Here is a 25031-nt window from a genome sequence, read left to right as displayed (position 1 = left end):
GTGCAGGCAGTGGCGAGGACGCGGCGAGTGCAGGCAGTGGCGAGGACGCGGCGAGTGCAGGCAGTGGCGAGGACGCGGCGAGTGCAGGCAGTGGCGAGGACGCGGCGAGTGCAGGCAGTGGCGAGGACGCGGCGAGTGCAGGCAGTGGCGAGGACGCGGCGAGTGCAGGCAGTGGCGAGGACGCGGCGAGTGCAGGCAGTGGCGAGGACGCGGCGAGTGCAGGCAGTGGCGAGGACGCGGCGAGTGCAGGCAGTGGCGAGGACGCGGCGAGTGCAGGCAGTGGCGAGGACGCGGCGAGTGCAGGCAGTGGCGAGGACGCGGCGAGTGCAGGCAGTGGCGAGGACGCGGCGAGTGCAGGCAGTGGCGAGGACGCGGCGAGTGCAGGCAGTGGCGAGGACGCGGCGAGTGCAGGCAGTGGCGAGGACGCGGCGAGTGCAGGCAGTGGCGAGGACGCGGCGAGTGCAGGCAGTGGCGAGGACGCGGCGAGTGCAGGCAGTGGCGAGGACGCGGCGAGTGCAGGCAGTGGCGAGGACGCGGCGAGTGCAGGCAGTGGCGAGGACGCGGCGAGTGCAGGCAGTGGCGAGGACGCGGCGAGTGCAGGCAGTGGCGAGGACGCGGCGAGTGCAGGCAGTGGCGAGGACGCGGCGAGTGCAGGCAGTGGCGAGGACGCGGCGAGTGCAGGCAGTGGCGAGGACGCGGGGAGTGCAGGCAGTGGCGAGGACGCGGCGAGTGCAGGCAGTGGCGAGGACGCGGCGAGTGCAGGCAGTGGCGAGGACGCGGCGAGTGCAGGCAGTGGCGAGGACGCGGCGAGTGCAGGCAGTGGCGAGGACGCGGCGAGTGCAGGCAGTGGCGAGGACGCGGCGAGTGCAGGCAGTGGGGAGGACGCGGCGAGTGCAGGCAGTGGCGAGGACGCGGCGAGTGCAGGCAGTGGCGAGGACGCGGCGAGTGCAGGCAGTGGCGAGGACGCGGCGAGTGCAGGCAGTGGCGAGGACGCGGCGAGTGCAGGCAGTGGCGAGGACGCGGCGAGTGCAGGCAGTGGCGAGGACGCGGCGAGTGCAGGCAGTGGCGAGGATGCGGCGAGTGCAGGCAGTGGCGAGGATGCGGCGAGTGCAGGCAGTGGCGAGGATGCGGCGAGTGCAGGCAGTGGCGAGGATGCGGCGAGTGCAGGCAGTGGCGAGGATGCGGCGAGTGCAGGCAGTGGCGAGGATGCGGCGAGTGCAGGCAGTGGCGAGGATGCGGCGAGTGCAGGCAGTGGCGAGGATGCGGCGAGTGCAGGCAGTGGTGAGGATGCGGCGAGTGCAGGCAGTGGTGAGGATGCGGCGAGTGCAGGCAGTCGTGAGGATGTAGCAAGTGCAGGCAGTGGTGAGAAGGACAGCTTGAGAAGGACATGGGTAAGAATATGAAGCATAATAGCAAGGCATTCTCTCAGTTTATCAGGGGGAAAAGAAGAGTTTAGGATCAGTGCGGGCCCATTGAGGAATAGCCCTGGGAGAGTGGCTCGTGAGGAAAGTGAGATGGCAGGCTTATTACACAAGCATTTTGTTTCAGCTTTTACACAGGAAGTCAGAAGAATTGCCAATTTGTTGAGAGAATCTATGGGTTATGTTTCTATGGGTTGTCTGTCTGCAGGATCTCAAAAAGTTGTGGATGGATTTGAATGAAATTTGGTGGACAGGTTGGGTGTGTGACAGACAGATTGATAAAAAAAAAAATTTCTGAAGATCCAAATCTGGATGTGAATACGAGAAAAAAACAATCAAGTGATTCTTCACCTTTGAAAAATGGGGCCAAAAACAATATCCAGGGTGGCCATAAACTATGGAAACAAAATATTGAAGGAATGGTTGGATAATTTCCCAAACTGGATTGGACGACGTAGCCCTGTGGAGTGGGCTGCATGCTCACCAGATCTGAACCCCCTTGATTACTTCTTCTGGGGTATGCTGAAGGCGCAGGTTTATTCAGTGGAAATCAGAAACACGAATCATCTGAAGCAACGCATCACGGATGCATGTGCAAGAATTGATTGAAATGCTGCATTAATGCACCGTGTTCATTGCAATTTTGCACAGCGCATTGAACTGTGCATTTCTCATGAGGGACAACACATTGAACATGTCATGTAATGTCATTGAACATATCATGTATTGTAATGCAATGTCAATAAACCATTTATAATGTATATTCACCTATGCTTCCAGACTTTATGGCAACCCTACATCGCATGACATCTCAAAAAGTTGAGGACGAGTTAAGACAAAACGAGATTAGATTTTGGTTCAGGTCCAGATCCAGATCTGGCCTTTCAGTGGGATACAAAACGTAAACTATTCAGTCTAGAAGAGGTATGCACTCTACCAAGTACCATTCTAATTATAAATGAAATTCAAAGCTGGAATGAAGTACTTCGCAAAACTATCCCATGAAATACTTCAAAAACTCAGACACCCTTGCCGTACTGTTCAGCAGAAGACAGAGAATTGTATCAAAAGAAGTACAGCCTGAAACCGTGTGAAAGTATCCAGAAATGTGCTGATAAAGGTGACCTTCGAAGAAACACAACAGCATGAAGGAAGCACTTGGACCATCCATCCATCCATTGGGGCCATACTCTGTGCAGAGCGTTGGTGCTGCCTAAGCAGACCTTGGCTATTGGGCACAATCCTGGGCGGGTCGCCACTCCGACATAGGATACCAGCAAGCTGGCACCCATTTTGCCGACCTCGGAAGAATGATAGGCCGAGTTCACCCCACCTGGTATTACTTCAACAGCTGAGTGGGATTTGAACTCAGAACCCAAGGATCCAAAGCCCGCCACCCTAACCATTAAGCCAACACCAGGCATGACTTGGACCCATTCCAAGAAAACTGCACCGCTTTTCTACACTCCTGGAAATCTAAATCAGAGATCATCCTGTTGATTGTTGGGTGGAGGATTACGAACATCTATACTTATGTGAAACATCAGCCAACAGAGGACGCATTTCAAGATGCATCACAGAACAACCTACCTTGCATGAACGAGATCATGAGCAATCTTTAACTGAGCTTGCTTATCACAGCTTTGCAACATATGAAGCCAAGAGAGGAGCTGGAGCTGATGGTATACCTTCTGAACTTCTTAACATGGTGAATAAGGCAATTGCATCTATATGCTATGGTTTTACTTTGTTAGCCTGGAAAAATGGTGGTTTGTCACAGAATTTAAGAGATGTAAAAATGGTAACACTTTATAAAAACAAAAGAGACCATAGAAACTGCGACGATTTATCGAACTATCCCCCTTATAAGTTCAGTTAGCAGGGTTTTGGCACACATCTTACTCCAGCATCTCGAGATACTAATCGACCATATGCATCCTTAAAGTCCATGCGGTTTCAGATCTGACAGGTCCACCATTCATACAGCGTTCACTCTGAAGCAACTACCAAAGAGGTGCATTGAGGAAAAGCATACCGTGCACTTGGCATTTATCGATCTTACCAAAGCTTTTGACTCATAGTTGTTCTGGCTTCAATGTGCGGTTTACAGCATGTGGACGGTCCAGTGTCCAACCAATACTGTGAAGCATCGTCAAAGCATTTTTTATGATGGCATACAATAATAAGCGATAATTAAATTTGACAAGTTAGTCCAAAACGTTCACTATCCAAAATGGAATCAAACAATGCTGTGTGCTTGCATCAGCAGAACTCCTGCTCAAACAAGCTTTCTGGGATTGCTCTTCAAAATAAGAAGCAGATGTCAAACTTTTCAATTTGACCCTGTTATAGACAAAACTACACCATTAAAGTTCTCATCCGTGAACTCCTCTTCGCAAACGATGGAGTTATTTGCGCTCACACTCAACATGCATTCCAGGTGATGTGAAATGCCTTCTTCTACTTCTTCACCATCTGTGAGGTTTTATTGCCCGAATCAGCCGAAATAAAGAGAGTCGATAGTCATTATGATACAGAGGGGTTGGGTCCTAGGGCCCCTTGCATAACCGCCGATGGCAATGAGCTCAAATTTGTTGACAAGTTCTGCTATCTTGGCTCAACTATTACCACTTCTGTGCAACAGGATGTTGAAGTAAACGTTTGCATCAGTTAAGCCATAAACAGGTTTGCTTACTTCAGATAGGGTGTGGGACAAAACAATAAACTTACAATCAGAATAAAAGTATACACGAGTTTGATACATACTGTACACTCGAAATTCCTGGTCAACTTACAGCCAGTATGAGAAATGTCTGAACAGGTTCCATCTGTGTTCCTTACATCACATCCTATATATTAGACGGGATGATAAAATACCTGACAATCAGTCCAGAAAGGTGAAATACGTCAAGTCAAACCTTAGCACCATACTGATAAAAATAATAATAATAATAATAATAAAATTTAAAAGTTGACCTTCATTCATGCTGTTGTATTTCTTCGAAGGTCACCTTTATCAGCACATTTCTGGATATGTTCAGACGGTTTCAGGCAGTACTGCTTTTAATACAATTTCGTCTCGTGCTGAAAAGTACGGCGAGGGCGTCTGAGTTTTTGAAGCTTTTCATGGGATGGTTTTGCTAAATACTTTATTCTAGCAGTGCATTTCATTTAAAACTAAAATGTCACTCAGTAGAGCGCATACCTCGACCAGACTGAAAAAAAAGAGTGACTGCGATGGGCAGGACACATCCACTGCATTTACGATCGGTTTATTCCCAAGGACACTTTCTATGGTGAACTTTGAGATGCTCCGCATCGAGTAGGGAGTCCCAAATTATGATTGAAATATGTGATGAATCGAGATCTCAGGCAGTTTGACACGTGTTTATCCACATGCAAGATAGTATCTGACAATCGCTATCAAAGGAGTGTGTGTGTGTGTGTGTGTGTGTGTGTGTGTGTGTGTGTGTGTGTGTGTGTGTGTGTGTGTGTGTGTGTGTGTGTGTGTGTGTGTGTGTGTGTGTGTGTGTGTGTGTGTGTGTGTGTGTGTGTGTGTGTGTGTGTGTGTGTGTGTGTGTGTGTGTGTGTGTGTGTGACAATCCCATAACAAATGGGCATTCTGCTCTCAGGAGAGCCAGAAAACAACAACTGTCCAATGTCAAGAATTAACTTTCAAACTTGTCTCCCTCATCTAAAACCTGGTGGCACCTTCTCAAGTCAGTCTCTGATGGATGTCTCCTTCCATCCCATCCCTCACTTTAAATGGCACCACAGCCGACTGCTCGTGAGAAGGCCGTATGCCTCAATTCTGTGTTTGTTAAAAAATATTGTCCCTAACCCCTCTCTCTGTAATCACCCTTCCCAATCGTACCCAATTGCTCCTGGATTGTGTGCCTTTTGCACCTGAAAAGGTGGAAACATTTCTGGAAACCGTCAACTCTGACTCCGACTCTGCAACTGGACTAGATGGCATCAGCTCGTGTCCTAAAAATCTGCTCTGCTGCTCTTGCACTTCATCTCTCTGCCCTTTTCACCCAGTCATTTACCAGAGGTCATCTTCCATCTGCTTAGAAATTAGCAATCACAACATTACAGACCAAAAATGTGCAAAAACTGATCCCCTTAACTACAGACCAATTTGCTTAACTACAGACCAATCATCAGCAAGGTCATGGAATCCATCATCACAGTTGATATGAAATCATTCCTCTTCTTCAACAGCCTCATTTCAGATAATCAATTTGGATACAGACCTGGTCACTCCACCTTCGAAATGTTACTTCTCCTCTCCCAACAATGTCTGGAGGCCCTCAATGTCAGTCATATCAGTGCCATCTCTCTGGACACATCTCGAGGTTTAGATGCAGTTTGGCATTCCCCTTGCTCTCCAAACTGCCTATGATATCCAAGACAAACTCCACTCTTGGATTACCGACTTCCTCCATTCTCATAGCCAGCATGTGGCTCTCAACAGAACCCTTTCTTCTCTCCCAAGCAAAGGTTGGAGTACCCCAAGGCAGTGTTCTCGGCCCCATATTATTCCTAATCTTCATCAATGATCTCACTGACTCTCTGGAACATTCTCTTTATCTCTATGCTGATGACTCCACTCTGCCATGACATCTCTCATCCTTCTGACAGACAGGCAGCAGCCTCTTCCCCCTTCTCAGACCTTGACAAAATCAAAAAACTGGTCAAACACTTGGAATATGTCTTTCAATCATGAGAAATCTCCATTTCTATGTTGACAGTTCCACAAAACCTTCCATCTACTTTCTCAACAATAATCTCAAAGAGGTTCAGTCACTCAAACTCTTGCATCACACTCTCAGCCATGATCAATCTTGAGCAAGCCACATTTCAAAATTGGCCTCCAAAGCCAGATGCCGACTGGGCATCCTCAATTGTGCAAAGTCCTTCCTTGGCACATCTGAGCTCATATTCACCTACAAGGCTTTCATCTGCAACTTGATGAAGGACTGCTCTCCCTTCTGGGGTGGTTCCCCTACCTCACATCTCACTCAGCTTGATGCCATGGAAACCAAGGCTTTCAAGAATATTTAAATGTCTCGCTATGAAGCAAAGTCTATGGGCTCATCACTTCAACATCATCAACAGGTCGTTGGTATCTCTGTCTTCTTCGTATCTGCAGGATGCACACAGTCCGCCGGCAACCCCCTCATAGTGAAAATGCCTAAATCCAAAACCACTGCTCAACTCCACTCATTTATTCCTCTCTTTTCCCACCTATGGAACCACTTTCCACACTCTTTTCAATCTCATTATTCTCTTCCAATCTTCAAGACAACAGTTTACCACAGCCTCAGGTCTACTCCATCTAAAGCCATGATCTTTTCCACACCCGTTAAACTACCCCCAACCCTCCCAAAATTTTGCTTATGTATCATCTTGTCCACCCCTTGCATTCTCCTCTAACCCTCATTGTTACCTGCATCTCTTGTTTGTCTGTCTCCGTCTACCTTGTACCTTGTACCTTTTCCCATCAGCCTTTTGGCATTTTCCCTTTGTTATGTTGTGTCCTGGTCTGTTCTGTGTCCTAGCTCTTCCACAAGCCTGGACCATGTATAAAAATTAATAATAATAAAAATAAATTTTAAAAGGTCTGCTCCACACCAAGATGCTTCATAACATAGGAGAAATGTATTCATGACAAGTGAATAAAAATATTTATGCTAAATAAAAAAGCAATGTAGGGATGACAAACTATTCTAAAAAAATGGTTTAAACAAGATAGGGATAATGTTGGTTTGGAGAGTAGGATTGCCATCACATAACAATTTCCAAATCACTGCCTCCAGACTATTGTCAAGTTAAAAGTATTAGAAGCTCCTGTATTTCATTTCAACATAAGAATAAGAAGCTCCTACACAATTTCAGGGAGTTCTTGCAACTTCAGTTGTCTTTCCTACTCTTATTTTTTTATTGTTGGACTAATCAATCCCAAATGCAGATGATTATAGAATGCTGTAATTAGAGATGTGCATGCAGTTTGCAAGAAGTTGATGTTTATGTACTGGTATGAACATTGTAGTTGGGCTGCTAATTTGTAGAGTCTCAGTATGTGGCTACACTACAAGAGTAATCAAGTACTGTTGTAACCAGTGGAGTGTTCGTAGAAGCTTGAAGCAATAATTGATGAAGTGTAAAGGAGGCAGTGATGTAGGGATTGTTATGTGATGGCAATACTGTTAGCTACTCTCTGAACTCATATCATTCCTGTCTTGTTCAAAACCTTTTTACACTGTAATTTATCATCACTACATTGCTTTTTTTATTCAGCATAAATATTTTTATTCACTAGTTTCTGTAATTTTTTTTTATAATGTGGATTAACAGAATGGTATGGTACTCAGAGGATACCCAATCTTGAGCAAAAGTGCCAAGAGATCTTAGTCAGCAATGTCAAATAATGCATGTCTTCCTGCAAGTCTTACGTAACAGACTTGCCTCTTGCAGCTCTGTCTTATTGCTCGTTTCTCAAAGAACTAGATGGTCTTCCTGGAATACAATGATACCCTGCACAGTCTTGAGAAGGATTTGGTGTGAGCAAATTCTTGTTTTTCAGGTTTTTTATTTTAATTTTTTTTTCCTTTGATCCAATATTTCCGTCGATTTCCGGTTCCGGTTTTGAGCGGCAAGAGGTCTCCTTCGGGGCTCCCTGCTGACATTCTCAAAGTTAAGTTCCGGTTGTTATTTGTCCCGTTTTAACTGTTTAATTTTCTCACCTACATGTTAATGTGTGTTCCTAGTTCGGTTTTGTTTCAAAAATCGTGCTATTTTGTGAGTATTTATGTCGACGTTCTCACCTGGTGTTTGAGGCCTAGTCCTAGGCTTGAGGCCTACCGGTTCCACTTGGTGTTCGATCGTTTTTTTTTTTTTTGTTTGTTTGTTTTCTCCCCATTACCTTCAATTTCTATCCTCCCCATTACCTTCAATTTTCATCCTCCCCACTTTCCAAATATCCCCCATTCTCCCAACTAATCTCTTTCTTATCTCAAAAAAAAAAAAAAAAAAAAAAAAAAAAACCCAACAACAACAACAACAACAACCTTCTCCCGATTCTGCTACTTCTTCCTCTTAACTTCCTCCTCGTCTTCCTCGATTTCTTTTTTTTTTTTTTACACTTCCATGACCTAATCTGTTGAACTCTCTCATACATTAATATTAACAACAAAAACGATCTTATAATGCTTCATCTTCCTCTCTCACACATGTGGTACTCTTTACTGTTTCACAATGCACTACTCTTCTGCTATTTTAACAGACTGCTCTCATTTCGACCTCTCCTTCATTCCTTGCCTAAAAAATCCAACTATTACAGCGCTTCTTCTCTCCATGCTCTGAATTCGCCTTCATTGCATCCATCAAGAATTGTGTTAAATCGTATATCTGACCTAAAACTTTTAAAAACCACAGTTTGCCATGGATGCTCGCTTTCCATCAACCATTCTTTTTCCAACTTCAGTGCCAACTCACCCCCTCACCCCTCACTCTCACTCTCAAAGCAACCATCCCACTCTTCTCCCTCCAAGCCTCCCTCTCACCTCTTTTCAAAAATTCCCCCCTCACCTTTCTCCCACCTTTCATCCCCCTCACTCTTCCTTCTCTAAGTTGCCCCCCTCTCATCCACCAACCTGCCTCCCTCCACTGCCCTCTCACCTCCATCTCTTCACTCCACCTCCTCAAATCCTCAACTGCCATCTTCCTTGTCTCTTGTCCCCCCTCTCTCACAGCACCACAGAGCCTTTTCTCCTCCTCATTCGGCCCCCTCCCTCGCTATTCTGCAATACCCACACTCCTTCAGCAACCCTCCTTACCTCCCCCCCTCGTCCCTCGTCCGACCCTCCCCCGCCCCCTCCACCTCCTGCACCAAAAGCCTCCTCCCCTACCTCTTCATTAAAAGTGTGGACCTCAAATATCCGGGGCCTTCGCTCAAACCTTTCAGATCTTTCCATGCAGGTTGCCACTGACAAACCAGACATTATCTGCCTAACAGAAACTTTCCTCTCCCAAGACGTGTCTGACTCCCAAGTATCTCTCCTGGATTTACTCCCTCTTACGGTATGACAGACCTGAGCCTCGTCCTGGTGGAGGTGTTGCTCTCTTCATCAAAGACTCTATTCCTCACTCTCCTGCACTGCTCTCACTCCCCCACACCCCAGGAATACCTCTGGCTTCGGCTTCCCTCCACTCCCATCTCATGTTTATATGTGTACTGTACCGTCCACCGAACAGTGATGACTCCATCTACACCTCACTCTCCGAAAACATGGACCATCTTCTATCTTCTCATCCAAGCTCTCTCTCTTCCTCTTATGTGGCGACTTCAATTGTCATCACGCCAGTTGGCTAGGTGTGGGTACCTCTCTCACCTGCCATGGGACATCAGCAAAAGCTTTCTGTGACTCATTGGGACTGACTCAATCGGTCAACTTCCCGACCCGGATCTCAACCAATGGTACTCCATCTCTTCTGGATCTGATTTTGACAAATTTCCCTGACAATATCTGCTGCTCTTCCTTCGCTCCAATTGGTTCTTCTGACCACGTCCTTATTAAAGTGGACATCTCTCTGGCTGTTATCAGAGAACCACCTCACCGCCGTCGAGTCTGGCATTTCACTCAAGCCGACTGGCAGGGTCTCCGAGCAGCCATCAAACTGACAGACTGGTCTCCTATCACTACTTTCTCAAACATCAACTCATCCTGGGAATTCTTTCAAGAAACTTGCTCTCCCTCATGCACAGATTTATCCCCTCTCGTGTTCAGTTGTCTTACCCTTCCTCCCGCCCTTGGTTTACTGAAGCTTGTGGCGAGGCAGTTGTCCTGAAACAACTTGCCTTTGCCTCATGGAAAGCAAACCCAACTGAGGGCAATCTCAGTTCTTTCCACAAAGCTCGGAACAAGTGTGTATCTACCCTCAGGAGAGCCAGAAAACAACATCTTTCTCATCTCAAGTCTGAACTCTCAAATGCCTGTTCCTCCTCAAAATCCTGGTGGCGTTTAATCAAATCTGTTTCTGGTGTATGTTCCCCCTCCATCCCCTCCCTTACCTCAAATGGCCGCACTGCTGATTCCACACGTGATAAAGCTGAATGTCTAAACTCGGTGTTTGCAGCTAAATCTTGTGTCCCAAACCCATCACTATCTCTACCCACTTTACCCAGTCGCACCCAACTGTCCCTGGACTCTGTATCCTTTTCTCCTGACAAGGTGGAGAGCTTGCTTTCAAACCTCGAGTCAGATTCTGCAACCGGTCCAGACGGCATCAGCCCACGTGTCCTCAAAGCCTGCTCTTCTGCTCTTGCTCACCCTCTCTCTGTTCTATTCACCCTCTCATTTTCCCAAGGTCATCTGCCATCTGCTTGGAAATCTGCTAACATCACTGCCCTGCATAAAAAGGTGCAAAAACAGATCCCTGTAACTATAGACCAATCAGCCTTCTCCCAATCATCAGCAAGGTTATGGAATCCATCATCGCTTCAGACATGAAATCCTTCCTCTTCTCCAATGGCTTGATTTCCAATCATCAATTTGGTTTCAGACCAGGTCACTCTACCCTAGATATGCTGCTACTGCTCTCCCATCAATGGATGGAGGTCCTCAATGCCAGACAGGAAATCCGAGCCGTATCCCTGGACATATCACGTGCTTTTGACACAGTCTGGCACCCTGCCCTACTCACCAAACTCTCTGCCCATGGTATTCAAGGCCATCTCCACTCATGGCTCGCAGACTTCCTCTCCTGTCGCAGTCAACGTGTGGCCCTAAATGGAGTTCTTTCATCCCCTCTTCCTGTGCAGGCTGGAGTTCCTCAAGGTAGCGTTCTGGGCCCTGTTCTTTTCTGGTTTTCATCAATGATCTCTCGGACTCTCTGGAAAATCCTCTATTTCTCTTTGCCGATGACTCAACCCTCTGCCGTACCATCTGTCATCCCTCAGACCGGCAAGCAGCAGCTTCTTCGCTCACTGCAGATCTGGATAAAATCACAAACTGGTCCAACACGTGGAACATGTCTTTCAATCCAGACAAATCTCACACTCTCACTATGTCTCTTGAAAGGACCGTTTACAAAACCCCCCATCCACTTTCTCAACAATCCTCTGGAAGAAGTCTTTTCTTTCAAGCTTCTGGGTCTCACTATCTGCCATGACCTTTCCTGGGAAAGTCACATTTCCAACCTTGCCTCAAAAGCCAGTCGCCGAATGGGAATCCTCCGTCGTGCAAAGTCCTTCCTCGGCCCTCTTGAGCTCCTGACCACTTACAAAGCTTTTGTCCGTAGCCTGATGGAGTACTGCTCTCCCCTCTGGGCTGGTGCTCCTGCCTCCCACCTTTCTCGACTTCACGCTGTCGAAACCAGGGCTTTTAAGATCATTGGCATCTCCCGCAATGAAGCTGAGTCTTTGGGCCTCTCACTCAATCACCGCAGGTTGGTCGGTGGTCTTTCTGTCTTCTACCCACTCCTCTCCAGCCTTGCCCCCCCCTGCTCTCTCTGCGATTTGTCCCAACCACATTTCCACAGGGCGCTCAAGGTCCGCCAACAACCCCTTCTGGTAAAACTACCAAAATCACGAATCACTGCTCATCTTCACTCTTTCATTCCTCTTTTTTCCCGCCTTTGGAATAAACTTCCTCACTCTATTCTTTCCCATTCTTCCCTTCAGGCTTTCAAAACAGCTGTTCACCACCACCTCTTATCTTCCCCCATCCAAATCCTCGATCTTTTCTACCCCCGATAATCCACCCAAGCCCACTTCCTTCAAATCTCCTGCTTTCCTTCCTGAAAGTCCCTTTAATGTCCATCTTCCCCTCGCCATGTTCCCCGTCCCATCCCCATCCCTCTCCCTTCCACAGTTCACCTGTGTCTGTTCCCCAATGTTTTGTCCCTTCCACTCCCGCCCCTCTTGTCTCATGCCTCCTTGCTGTGAGTTGTGTGTTAGCTCTCATACGAGCCTCGACCAAGGTATACAAAAAAAAAAAAAAAATATGGCTACCAGACCACATGACCGATGATATCATCATGATCAAACCATATTTTCTACAGGTAAAGGATTAATTAAATTTTGTATCGATCGGTTCAGCGGTTTCTCCTAAGAAGATTTTCAAAGATTTTCCCTTAGATTCAATATGGCTGCCAGACCAAGTGGATCTTGGTCTGGCAGCCATATTGTCAAGTTAAAAGTATTAGAAGCTCCTGTATTTCATTTCAGCATAAGTATAAGCATGACACATTTCAGCATAAGCATGACACATGATGGTAATTTTTATGAAAATCCTGTTCAAATGTCAAGTCAATCAGATGAAAATTTACAATTTTAGGAATTCGGCCTATGTTGACCTTTTGGTGCATGTTGACCTAAAAAAAAAATTGATGGTTGAATTCAGCGAGCTGATCTGAAAATCCTGTTCAAATTTCAAGTCAAGAGGATTTCAGAAATTTTGGCCTATGTTGACCTCAAAAGTAATTGGTAGTTGGATTCAATGACCAAATGTGAAAATCCTCTTCAAATCTAGTCACTCAGACGAAAATTGACAATTTTAGATATCGGGCCGATTGTTGACCTTTTGGTGGCCTATGTTGACCTCGAAAATAATTGGTGGTTCAATTCAGTTTTTTGTATACACTATCGAGGCTCGTATGAGAGCTAACATACAACAAGGAGAGCAAGAGACAAAAGGGCTGGGAGAGGGAAGGAAAAAACAGTGTGGAACAGAGACATGAGGAAATTCTGTGGAAGGGGGAGGGATGGGGCTGGGGTACACAGCGTAAACAAGATGGACACTACAGAGGTGAGCTGATATGAAAATTATCTTCAAATTTCAAGTCAATTGGATGAAAACTGACAATTTTAGAAATTCGGCCGATGTTGACCCTTTGGCCTAAGTTGACCTCAAAAATAGTTGGTGATTGAATTCAGTGACTTGAAATGAAAATCCTCTGCAAATTTCTAATCGATCATATGAAAAATGAGGAATTTAGAAATTGGCTTATGTTGACCTCAAAAGAGTGACTGCTATTTCACATAGTCATATAAGATGTGGTAAAGTTTCAATTCTTTCCACTGTATGTTCTTAACAAAATGCAGACACGTACAACTTACAGTACGTACATACGCTACCGATCGGTTAACCCTGCTTTTCACTTCACGAACACGGTAATAATGTCTTCATCCAACCTCAGAGCACAGTGCAATGACCTGCACTGAGAAATGTTCAAAAAAATTACTGTGGATTAACAGTAAAGAGAACATCATTAAAGTGATAATGCTGAAGCCTGATGTACATATAGCAATCTGCATGACATTATCAGGCAAATTTATATCAACATGCATAGGGGAGTACCCTAGCCAATCCATACTCTCGCTGTTGTACACATAGAGACAGGACAACAGTAAATCGACCCCTTAAATTTCTTCATTTTATCTGTATAACGCAGTTTTTACTCAGTGATTTGTACTAATATTCAACTATTTATTTGCAGAAACGAGTTCCTGGGTCTTGTATGACAATTAACCATGCCTCAAACCCAGGGAGTACATGACCTTTGCAATTTTCAGAGGACGAATTGTTGGCCAATCGGAAGGTGGAGTCAGCCAGCGTCAGAGAGCACAGAACCTTGGCATTCGGATTTATACGGTCAATCGGGTGATTGTGCAATTCACCAGCAAAGGCAAGGAATCCACAGCTTCCTGTTCTGGTCGATCTGGGCCCTCAGAAAGGTGTCTTCAAGCTGTCAAGTGGTCCATTGAGTAAACTCCCCGTTGCAAGGCATCAGATGTTGCAGAGGAGGTCCAAATTAGCTCAAGAACTGCGGTAGGGTATCTTCATCAACTGGGCTACTATGGAAGAGCAGTGAGGAGAAAACCTCTTCTTTAGACTAGCCAACATTCAAAGGAGAAAGAAGTGGGCTGACGAGATTGCCACCAGACCCTTGGAGTTTTGGCAAAACTAATTTTTCAGATGAGTCTTTATTTGCTCAATTTTCTGACAGTGGACACGTATTGGGTCTGGAGACTTCCCAGTCAAAAGTTCTCTTTGAACCGATTACAGACACCTGTCAAACACTGTAGTTTTTCGGTGATGGTGTGGGGAGCAATCTGGAGTGCTGGTCGGTCAGAGCTTGTGGAGTGTGTTGGCAACATCAACACCACAACACACATTTCTATCCTTGAGAATGGACGGCTCCCTGACTTCTCCACTGGTCAGATGGTCAAAAACAACACTTTGTTCATGCAAGATGGAACTCCATGCCACACTGCAAAAAACCAAAGAATGGCAGGACAGAAATGGGATCAAGCCACTTCAATGGCCAAGTCAGTCTCCTGAAATGAATCCCATTGAACACCTCTGGGCCATATCGGATTGAGCTGCATGGAAAAAGTCCTGGAAACCAACATCAAGGGCAGAATTCCTAAACCTTTTGCATGAAGCCTGGACAGAAATCCCACAAGAGAAAATTTCTGAACTCGTTAGTTTTATGTCTAAAAGAGTAAAGAAGTGTTGAAATCTGCAAATGGCAAGTCTACAAAATACTAGTGTTTGTATTAAAATGGATCAAATATATTTCAAATGTTCAATAAATAAATTATTTTAAAACATGGTGTCTCTTTACTTCTGTCATGTCTCTGTACACTGAGGTGTTCAGCGAATGTGATGGAGTAAGAATTTCGTTTTCTGTATCCCCAAGTACCTGCCCTGTCCATGCGAGAAGCTCTTATGTCAGCTTCAACACTGGACACACCAGTGGAAAGTATGAATGGCTCAATATCAGACATGTGTGCGACAAATGCAGAATGCACAGCTCCATGTTGTTGCGAGCCAGTGATGATATGTGCAAATGAGCAAAATAAAGAGTTACCTCTAATTGAACAATGACCACTCCACCCAATATAGTATGCCAAAACAAAGATGAAAGGAACACCAAATGTCAGTTCAAATATTTATTCAATTCAGAGTTAGATTGGATATCTTCTGTTCAGCCTGTTTTGGACAATGCAGATGACCAGGTATGTCGCGAATCTACCGCCGAGAAACCTCGACTGGAGAAGGTTCTTGATCACATGGTTCGCTTTTACCTTGCAGTACTGTGACTGACTGGAGGAGCATTCATGATCACGTGTGTCTCTTGTGAAGCACTGGTACCCCACCATTATATTCTTTTCTAAACTATAACACTGAAGAACAAGGGAGTTCCCAAGGCATGATATTTCTGCTGATATTATTTGATGTCCATAAGTACGACATTGAGGCAAATGCATAGGGACCCCGCCCCCATCAGGCTGATTGACAGTCATACAGCCTGCCTACCCCTCAGATTCCTGCCTATTCTTTTACAGAGGAATGTAGTTTTTCGTACGTTTCGTGGAATCGTTTTCAAGCTTTTAAAATTACAATACCAAAGGATGACGCACGAGGTAAAACTCTGTCGGATGGTATGAGAATCATTGCCGTTGATTGAGGCAGCTCGGAAACATGCAGTCTGAAAACAAATATTATTATTGGTTCATGAGTCAGTAAGTGACCACTATATTCATTATGGGTGTGTCTGTCTGTCTGTCCCGCTCCGTGGGTTTTGATCCGATCCTGATAAAATTTGGGTGGGAGGTTTATATCATGATCTAGTTGTGTTTTCCTGAGAATGAGCATGCTGCGGAAAAAACATGTGTTTTTTGGGGGTAGCCGGTTTCAAGTTACATCTTCTCCGAGGGGGTTTGCCGAATCTGGCAGGGGTTTCGGTGTTTGGTTAACCCAATGGCATCTGCATAGCCCCACGGAGCTCAATTTTCATTTTCGCCCCAAGGTCAAGGTCACAAGGTCACGAACTTAGAAAATGTCAAAAAAAAATCAATAAATTGGGCATCGAGCTCCTCGGGTTTTCAACTGTTTCAAATGAGTTGGTATGCAAGTAGTGCTCTTCGAGTACTACAACTTTCATCATTTACGTTTTTCCCAATTCCCACCATAAAAAAAATTAAAAAGGCGAACTACGTTTAGGATTTCGCAATTCGTGGTCGATTTGTAGTGCTCTTCGATTACTACAACTTTCATCATTTACGTTTTTCCTGATTCCCGCCAGTTTGCCCATGGCCTGTTTCGGATGAAAGTTAGTATGCAAGTAGTGCTCTTCGAGTACTACAACTTTCATCATTTACGTTTTTCCCAATTCCCACCATAAAAAAATTAAAAAGGCAAACTACGTTTAGGATTTCACAATTCGTGGTCGATTTGTAGTGCTCTTCGATTACTACAACTTTCATCATTTACGTTTTTCCTGATTCCCGCCAGTTTGCCCATGGCCTGTTTCGAATGAAAGTTGGTATGCAAGTAGTGCTCTTCGAGTACTACAACTTTCATCACTTACGTTTTTCCCGATTCCCGCCATAAAAAAAATTTAAAAGGCGAACTACGTTTAGGATTTCGCAATGCGTGGTCGATTTGTAGTGCTCTTCGATTACGACAACTTTCATCATTTACGTTTTTCGTGATTCCCCCAGTTTGCCCGTGGTGTCCCCTCGAAGGTCAAAAAATATAAATAGGCCAACCGTGTACATTGCTCGTGAACCATCGCTGTCTCCAGACTTGTTATTATTATTATTACTATTAACGAGAAGATGAATTTCTGGGTTTGACCGATGTCATGTTTTTTTTGTTTGTTAGTTTTTCCCATGGTCTGGAGAACTGAGAAGTGATCAGTGCCTCAAGAATCAGCTGAACAAATCAAGGTGGTTTTCATATGTAGCCAAAGTGACTTTTTATTAAAGATATTTCAACTTTAGTCTTGTGTGTAGCAGATGGGGAGGAATTTTTTCACGTCATCCCTAGAGAGAGTATGAGCGTGCTCTCTGATAATATAACCGGCCAAAAGAGCAACAATAAAACCGACAGACTAACAAAGCATACACGTACTGTGGCAGAGTTTTCATTGCAAGAATCAGTCTTTACTATCAAATGAGAAAAAAAAAACTCACCATCAGTACCAAGTAATCACCCTTTGTGAATGGAAATTACCAACGAATGATCTCATAAATGAACTTCATGAATGGGGTAAATCTGCCTGTCTGGACCCAGCTTGCCTGGTCCACATGCCATGCCATTACACACATTGTGGTTAATTCTTAATGTCCTCAGGGAATCATCAAAGCGGCAATCAATGGTATCTGGCTGTGCCACCACAAAATAAATATTTTTATTACACACACCCTCCCTTAAACTACAAACCACCGCAAGCCCTTCACCCCTACACGAGCATTACTCAGCACCTCACCCTTACCAATGAGTGCATCTTCTGCAGAGAAATTGATCGTGTTCCTAAAACAAAACAGGAAACAGCAAGTTAGGAAAAAAAAAAAATGGGACAACATAATCACCAGTACACTTCCTAAGGATACATAGAAGGATATACATACAAGGAACTTACACATTTTCTTCAATCTCATTCCTCCCAAGACAACTGTTGACCACCATCTCAGATCATCCCCAATCAAAAAACCATGATCTTTTCTACACTCATTAACCCGATCCCCCCTCCCCCTCCCAAATCTCCAGTTTCCCCTCTGTATCCAAAGTTTGCCTCCATCTCTGCTGTTGGTGTTTCCCCACCCCCACACCTCATCTCTCAATTCCTTTTGTCCTGTTGCATCCTGATCCGTTCAGTGTACGAGTACCAACTCTTCCATGAGCCACGACTATGTGTACAAAAATTAAATTAAAATGGCACAGGAGGCGGCCATTCAGTCCCTCATCCCTGCGTGAAGAATCAGCACCAGAAACCATCACCCATCCACCTTCAATGCATCGAGGCACCGATCCAATTTTAACTTGTATCCCGTTTCTGCTGCCACGACCTTTCCAGGGAAACCATTGCATGCACGAGTTACTCTCTGACCGAAACATCCATACATTACTATCGTCCAAACTCTCCTCTACTTTACTTTACTTTCAGGCGATGGCCCCTTGTCATATCACTGTGTACTGCAGCCGATGAGAAGAATGTTTGTTCAACCATTTATTTCAGGCTTGATCCAACAACACAACACAAATAAATAAACAAATAAACTCGCACCCATGCCCAAAGGAAGCAGTTCAGTTTGGCATTTTTAATATGAAATAGGAAAAGCCTAGAAATGAACAAAATCCATGAGAATTACACTTTAGAACTCTTTAGAACCCCTTAGAATTAAACATGTTGGGGTAAAGAGGTTCTTCTTCTTTATTTTAGACGGACAGACAGACAGACGGACGTACAGGAATGACCAAATAGTGAAGCGGCTTCACCGCTTAAAAATACACAAAAACCAGAATGGACCAAAGTTTGTGTCGAACTTGTCACAAGGATCAAGGATCGGTGACACGCCATTAATCACAAATGGATAAATATGCATATACGATGTACGAGCCTTCATTTGTGAAATATCGTTAAATTAAGGGCGATGGTTCCGCCAATATGAAAAGGAAACAAATATTTTGATAGCTGTGTATATGAAGTGAAAAAAGTCTTCACGTAATTAAATCAATTTATAAATGACTCTTTATGAGGCGAAGTCTGCTCTTGTTGGCTTCTTCCTCCTTCCCACAGGAGGTCAGCTGAACAATCGCCGTGACCATTATATCATGTTTGAATGAAATTTGTGACTCGCTGTTGAGGTTTCGGAGGTGTGGGTTACGTGGGCAGAAATTTGGAAATTTTGCCAAAATACCAACACAGGAAGGATTGCTCTATTTCGGGTTCCACTCAATCTCTCCACATAAAAACGTTCGCACTGGGCCGGGATTCAAACCCAGGCAAGTAAAACACCTCCGAGAGCTTTCTTGTCAAATATGCAACTTCCATGACAGTAGGACATTAATCGGCAAACCACCACGTACAATCCTTCAAAACACCTTCATTATTGTGATCACACCACCAACATACTTCGTTTTCCTTCATTATTCTGATCAGACCAAGATATATATATATATATATAATGCACTGAGTGAGAAAGTTGCTGAAAGTCCACAGATGCATGAAGGAAAAGTACTGTGCACTCATTGCTGACTTGAAATTCAAGAACCAGCATTTTATGAGTTTCCACAACAAATTAACTCCAAAAAACGAGCAGTAAATTTAATATGTACAAGGAAATGTCGCCACAGAAGGCTCATCGGTCCATCACGCATGTGCCACTTGATAAACCAACCACAACCCGACTCGGCTACCATCCTATGCACGACCGGTCATCGCTTCTTCCAGAGAGGTGGTCCACATGTCTTGTTACCCACCATATGTCTTGTACATAACATATCTGTTCTCTCGTCAGTTAATGTTGATTATCAACATCATGTTCATGAGGTTGGTTCGTGTTATTAAAAAAAATTAAACAGTAAATAAATCTAATATTGTGCAAGGTATACACCGAGGTCCTAATAGGCTAACGAGGTGAAACGTGAAGGGAGACCCACATCATGCACGGTATATGGACAAGATTGCGTTTTCAGGTATACACAGATGTCAGGTATACACAGATGTCAGAATACACTGAGGTCCTAATGGGAGAATGAGTTGAAACGTGAAGGGAGACCTACATCATGCACGATATGTGGACAAGATTGCGTTTTCAGGTATACACAGATGTCAGATATACACCGAGGTCAGGAATACACCGAAGTCAGGAATGCACTGAGGTCAGGTACACACAGATGTAAGGTACACACAGGTGTCAGGTACACACAGGTGTCAGGTACACACCGAGGTCAGGTATACACAGATGTTACGTATACACAGACGTCAGGGAAACACCAATATCAGGTATACACAGGTGTCAGAAATACACCAAGGTCAGGTATACACAGGTGTCATGTAAACACCGATGTCAGGGATACACCAATATCAGGTATACACATGTCAGTTATACACCGATATCACGGATACACAATATCAGGTATACACAATATCAGGGATACACCGATGTCAAGGATACATCGAGGTCAGGTATACACAGATGTCAGGTATACACAATATCAGGTATACACAATATCAGGTATACACAATATCAGGTATAAACCAAAGTCAGGTATGCACAGATGTCAGTTATACACCGATGTCAGGGATGCACCGATGTCAGGTAGACACCGATGTCAGGGATGCACTGAAGTCAGGTATACACAGGTGTCAGGTATACACAGATGTCCGGTATACAACAACATCAGGGACACACAATATCAGGTAAACACCAATGTCAGGTATACACCGATGTCAGGTATTCACAGATGTCAGGGATACACAATATTAGGTATACACCGATGTCAGGTATACACCGAAGTCAGGTATACACAGGTGTCAGGTATACACAATATCAGGTATACACAGATGTCAGGTATACACAGATGTCAGGTATATACAGATGTCAGGTATACACAGATGTCAGGTATACACCGATATCAGGGATGCACAATATCAGGTATACACTGATGTCAGGTATACACAGATGTCAGGTATACACAGATGTCAGGTATACACCGATATCAGGATACACAATATCAGGGATACACCAAAGTCAGGTATACACCGATATCAGGGATACACAATGTCAGGGATACACAATGTCAGGTATACACAGATGTCAGGTATACACCGATATCAGGGATACACCGATATCAGGGATACACAATGTCAGGGATACACAATATCAGGTATACACCAGAGTCAGGTATACACCAGAGTCAGGTATACACCGTTATCAGGGATACATAATATCAGGTATACACCAGAGTCAGGTATACACAGATGTCAGGTATACACCGTTATCAGGGATACACAATATCAGGTATACACGATATCAGGTATACACAATGTCAGGGATACACAATGTCAGGTATACACAGATGTCAGGTATACACAGATGTCAGGTATACACAGATGTCAGGTATACACAGATGTCAGGTATACACAGATGTCAGGTATACACAGATGTCAGGTATACATCGATGTCAGGTATACATCGATGTCAGGGATACATCGATGTCAGGGATACACCGATATCAGGGATACACCGATATCAGGGATACACAATGTCAGGGATACACAATATCAGGTATACACCAGAGTCAGGTATACACAGATGTCAGGTATACACCGTTATCAGGGATACACAATATCAGGTATACACCAGAGTCAGGTATACACCAGAGTCAGGTATACACAGATGTCAGGTATACACAGATGTCAGGTATACACAGATGTCAGGTATACACAGATGTCAGGTATACACCGTTATCAGGGATACACAATATCAGGTATACACCGAAGTCGACATCTCTCGGTTTAAATCAAGTGAACCGACATCATGGTCAGAACGGAAGTTGATGTTATCGATCACGATGAAAATATCATCGAGTGGAGGAGGAGTGGAGGAGGAGTGGAGTGGAGGAGGAGTGGAGGAGGAGTGGAGGAGGAGTGGAGGAGGAGTGGAGGAGGAGTGGAGGAGGAGTGGAGGAGGAGTGGAGGAGGAATGGAGGAGGAGTGGAGGAGGAGGAGGAGTGGAGGAGGAGTGAAGGACGAGGAGTGGAGGAGGAGTGGAGGAGGAGTGGAGGAGTGGAGGAGGAGTGGAGGAGTGGAGGAGTGGAGGAGTGGAGGAGTGGAGGATGCAGTGTCGGTACCTCAGAGATTCATCCACACAGCTCGACGTGATCTGTTTAAACGTCGACTCTGCTTGGTAAACACACTGGGAAGGGGAAGGAGTTATAACCCAATCCGCACAAACACAAACACCCGAGATGTTTTTGTTCCACTCCAAACAAGCCTCCGTATTGACGCGGAAGTACGATATGTTGGCAGTGACTACAACAAATGATCAATTTAATCTCCTCTCAGAGTCCCACTTCCAACGGCATATTCAGTGATGTCTGAGGCTCGAAACAACAACGTGAACCGACATTGCTTTACATTTAACCCGGAAAATATAAACTCCCTGTGGTACATCTGCATTTGAATAGCAACCAACGAACCGAGCTGAATGAACGGATGAAATACACCGCTCAGAAACACTCCCGGTCTAATTTTGAGCGGTCGCCTTGCTTAAAACAAAACAAAAACAAAAACACCAAAAAGTCAAAAGGATATAATTCATCGAGTTAACGGAACAGCACAACGGATCAAATGGGCCGAATCATTCTGACTAATACGAGCGAGGTAACTATTTATAACTAACAAGGGCAAAGGTCACACCGATTTATCTCAACCTGTGCTCATAAAACGATTAAATAAATAAATAAATAAACTGCTTTGCTTTTACTCCTATTCTGCGCATCCGACCAATCAGAGACCGTGTTAAACAAGGAGGCGATTTTATTCTGAGGGTCTCACTTCTGCTGCACTCACATGACGTCATCAACGTGCTTTGGCGTAATGTTGAAGTCACGTGGTGCAGCAGAACGAGGTGCATATTGATTTGTGCTTGAGAAACCATCATGCGCAGGACAGGACTGTTTATTCAACTTTTCAATAATTGGGTTTTATTTCCTCGTGCTATTTAATTTAATTTCAGCTTTATTTTTGCTCGTCCAATGAAGGGTTGGGGTTGGGGTTGGGGCAGGGGCAGGTGAACCCAAGGTGACAGAGAGAGAGGAGGTTATGATTGAATGTACCCGAGCAGACCCGTGGAAATTACACAGAATGTAACACGTGATTTCAAGACCGAAACTCGACCTCCATCCTCACCCTCTCCTTTCCAACCCAAAGGCATCAAGCCTTCAAACCAAACACCAACCCCAAGTCCTCACCCCCTCCCAACCCAAAGACATCAAGCCTTCAAACCAAACACCAACCCCAAGTCCTCGACCTCCATCCTCACCCTCTCCTTTCCAACCCAAAGGCGTCAAGTCTTCAAACCAAACACCAACCCCAAGTCCTCACCCCCTCCCCACCCAAAGACATCAAGCCTTCAAACCAAACACCAACCCCAAGTCCTCGACCTCCATCCTCACCCTCTCCTTTCCAACCCAAAGGCGTCAAGTCTTCAAACCAAACACCAACCCCAAGTCCTCACCCCTCCCAACCCAAAGACATCAAGCCTTCAAACCAAACACCAACTCCAAGTCCTCGACCTCCATCCTCAACCTCTCCTTTCCAACCCAAAGGCGTCAAGTCTTCAAACCAAACACCAACTCCAAGTCCTCACCCCCTCCCAACCCAAAGACATCAAGCCTTCAAACCAAACACCAACCCCAAGTCCTCACCCCTCCCAACCCAAAGACATGAAGCCTTCAAACCAAACACCAACTCCAAGTCCTCACCCCCTCCCAACCCAAAGACATCAAGCCTTCAAACCAAACACCAACTCCAAGTCCTCGACCTCCATCCTCACCCTCTCCTTTCCAACCCAAAGGCGTCAAGTCTTCAAACCAAACACCAACCCCAAGTCCTCGACCTCCATCATCACCCTCTCCTTTCCAACCCAAAGGCGTCAAGTCTTCAAACCAAACACCAACCCCAAGTCCTCACCCCCTCCCCACCCAAAGACATCAAGCCTTCAAACCAAACACCAACCCCAAGTCCTCACCCCCTCCCAACCCAAAGGCATCAAGCCTTCAAACCAAACACCAACTCCAAGTCCTCTACCTCCATCCTCACCCTCTCCTTTCCAACCCAAAGGAGTCAAGCCTTCAAACCAAACACCAACCCCAAGTCCTCACCCCCTCCCAACCCTAATGTGTCAATCCCTCCCCCAACACACACAACTACTCCCCCCCCCCGACCCCCAACCCCCCACTGAAACTCCTATATATAAGTATCTAAAATACGAGTGGGGTATGCTTTGCGCATTGTAAGCAAAAACGAACGGTGCTTCATACGTAGGTACATAATAAATAGCAGGAGTTGCAGCATGACCTGTCATTGTCCCAGGTCGCCCACCTGCAGTGAGCACAACACTGCACTTATTTTCGGATGTTTTCATTTGCGGATGCTTTCCCATGGTTCTGTGATTTTTCCTGGTAGATCAGCTTCGATCATTCCATGCATTAACTAGAGAGTTCATGGAACATGATACCCCACACAGTGTTCAAGTTAATACAGGAGGGCGTTGCCATTTTGTGGGGGGGGGAGAGGGGGTTATATTCTTGAAAATCCCTGTGAACCGCAAATCCGCAAACTTAGAGGGTAATGGGGAAAATAGGGTTAGGGGCTTTAGTTTTAAAATTTGTCCAAACTGTATCCTCAATTAACATATTTGTGCATTGCTTTTCAGGAATAATAGAGTTATTAAGAACATGAAAATAAGTTTATTTTTCTATATGCAGCCTGTGGCTGCTGTTTGCATCCGTGCTAGGAGCATGCCTGTGCTGGGGATGCAGTGCCCCATTTCCAGAAAGCTGGTACTCATTTTTCCGACTTCAGAAGGATGAGAGACTTGGATTGGTGCCATTTTCAGGAAAGGTGAATGTCAAAAGCATTTTTTTAGAGAAAGCTGGTGAACAACTTTTTCTGAACTATTGTTTGGTTCTGAAAATGAATCTTTTGTTTACCAGGCTCAATTTTGACTTTTTAGGTCAGAAAAATATGTCAGTAGGTCAAAGGTCATCAAAATTTTACTTTCACTCAAAAAGGCTTTAT

At 45.0% G+C, this 25031-nt stretch overlaps 1 protein-coding gene across 3 annotated transcripts in view; it reads right to left on the bottom strand.

The window, feature by feature from the left end:
- LOC147008622 (phospholipid-transporting ATPase IA-like) overlaps nucleotides 1–22573 on the bottom strand; it is a 449885-nt gene extending 427312 nt beyond the window's left edge. For 2 of the 3 annotated variants that reach the window (XM_085863761.1, XM_085863762.1), the window contains exons 1-2: nucleotides 22079–22570; nucleotides 17715–17752 (exon numbers count right to left, since the gene is read on the bottom strand). The gene's annotated coding sequence lies outside the window, so the exon portion shown is untranslated. Of the gene's footprint in view, nucleotides 1–17714; nucleotides 17753–22078 lie in introns of all 3 variants that reach the window. The other variant, XR_015053196.1, reaches the window with a different exon arrangement.
- Between the last annotated feature and the right edge of the window lie 2458 nt (nucleotides 22574–25031).

The sequence above is a fragment of the Eptatretus burgeri genome, chromosome 18 (genome assembly GCF_056783735.1).
Source record: "Eptatretus burgeri isolate ZD-2024b chromosome 18, Ebu_testis_v1, whole genome shotgun sequence".
Classification (NCBI taxonomy): Eukaryota; Metazoa; Chordata; class Myxini; order Myxiniformes; family Myxinidae; genus Eptatretus; species Eptatretus burgeri.
The sequence above is the reverse complement of the archived record's forward strand: the minus strand, read 5'-3'. Positions and strand labels throughout refer to the sequence as shown.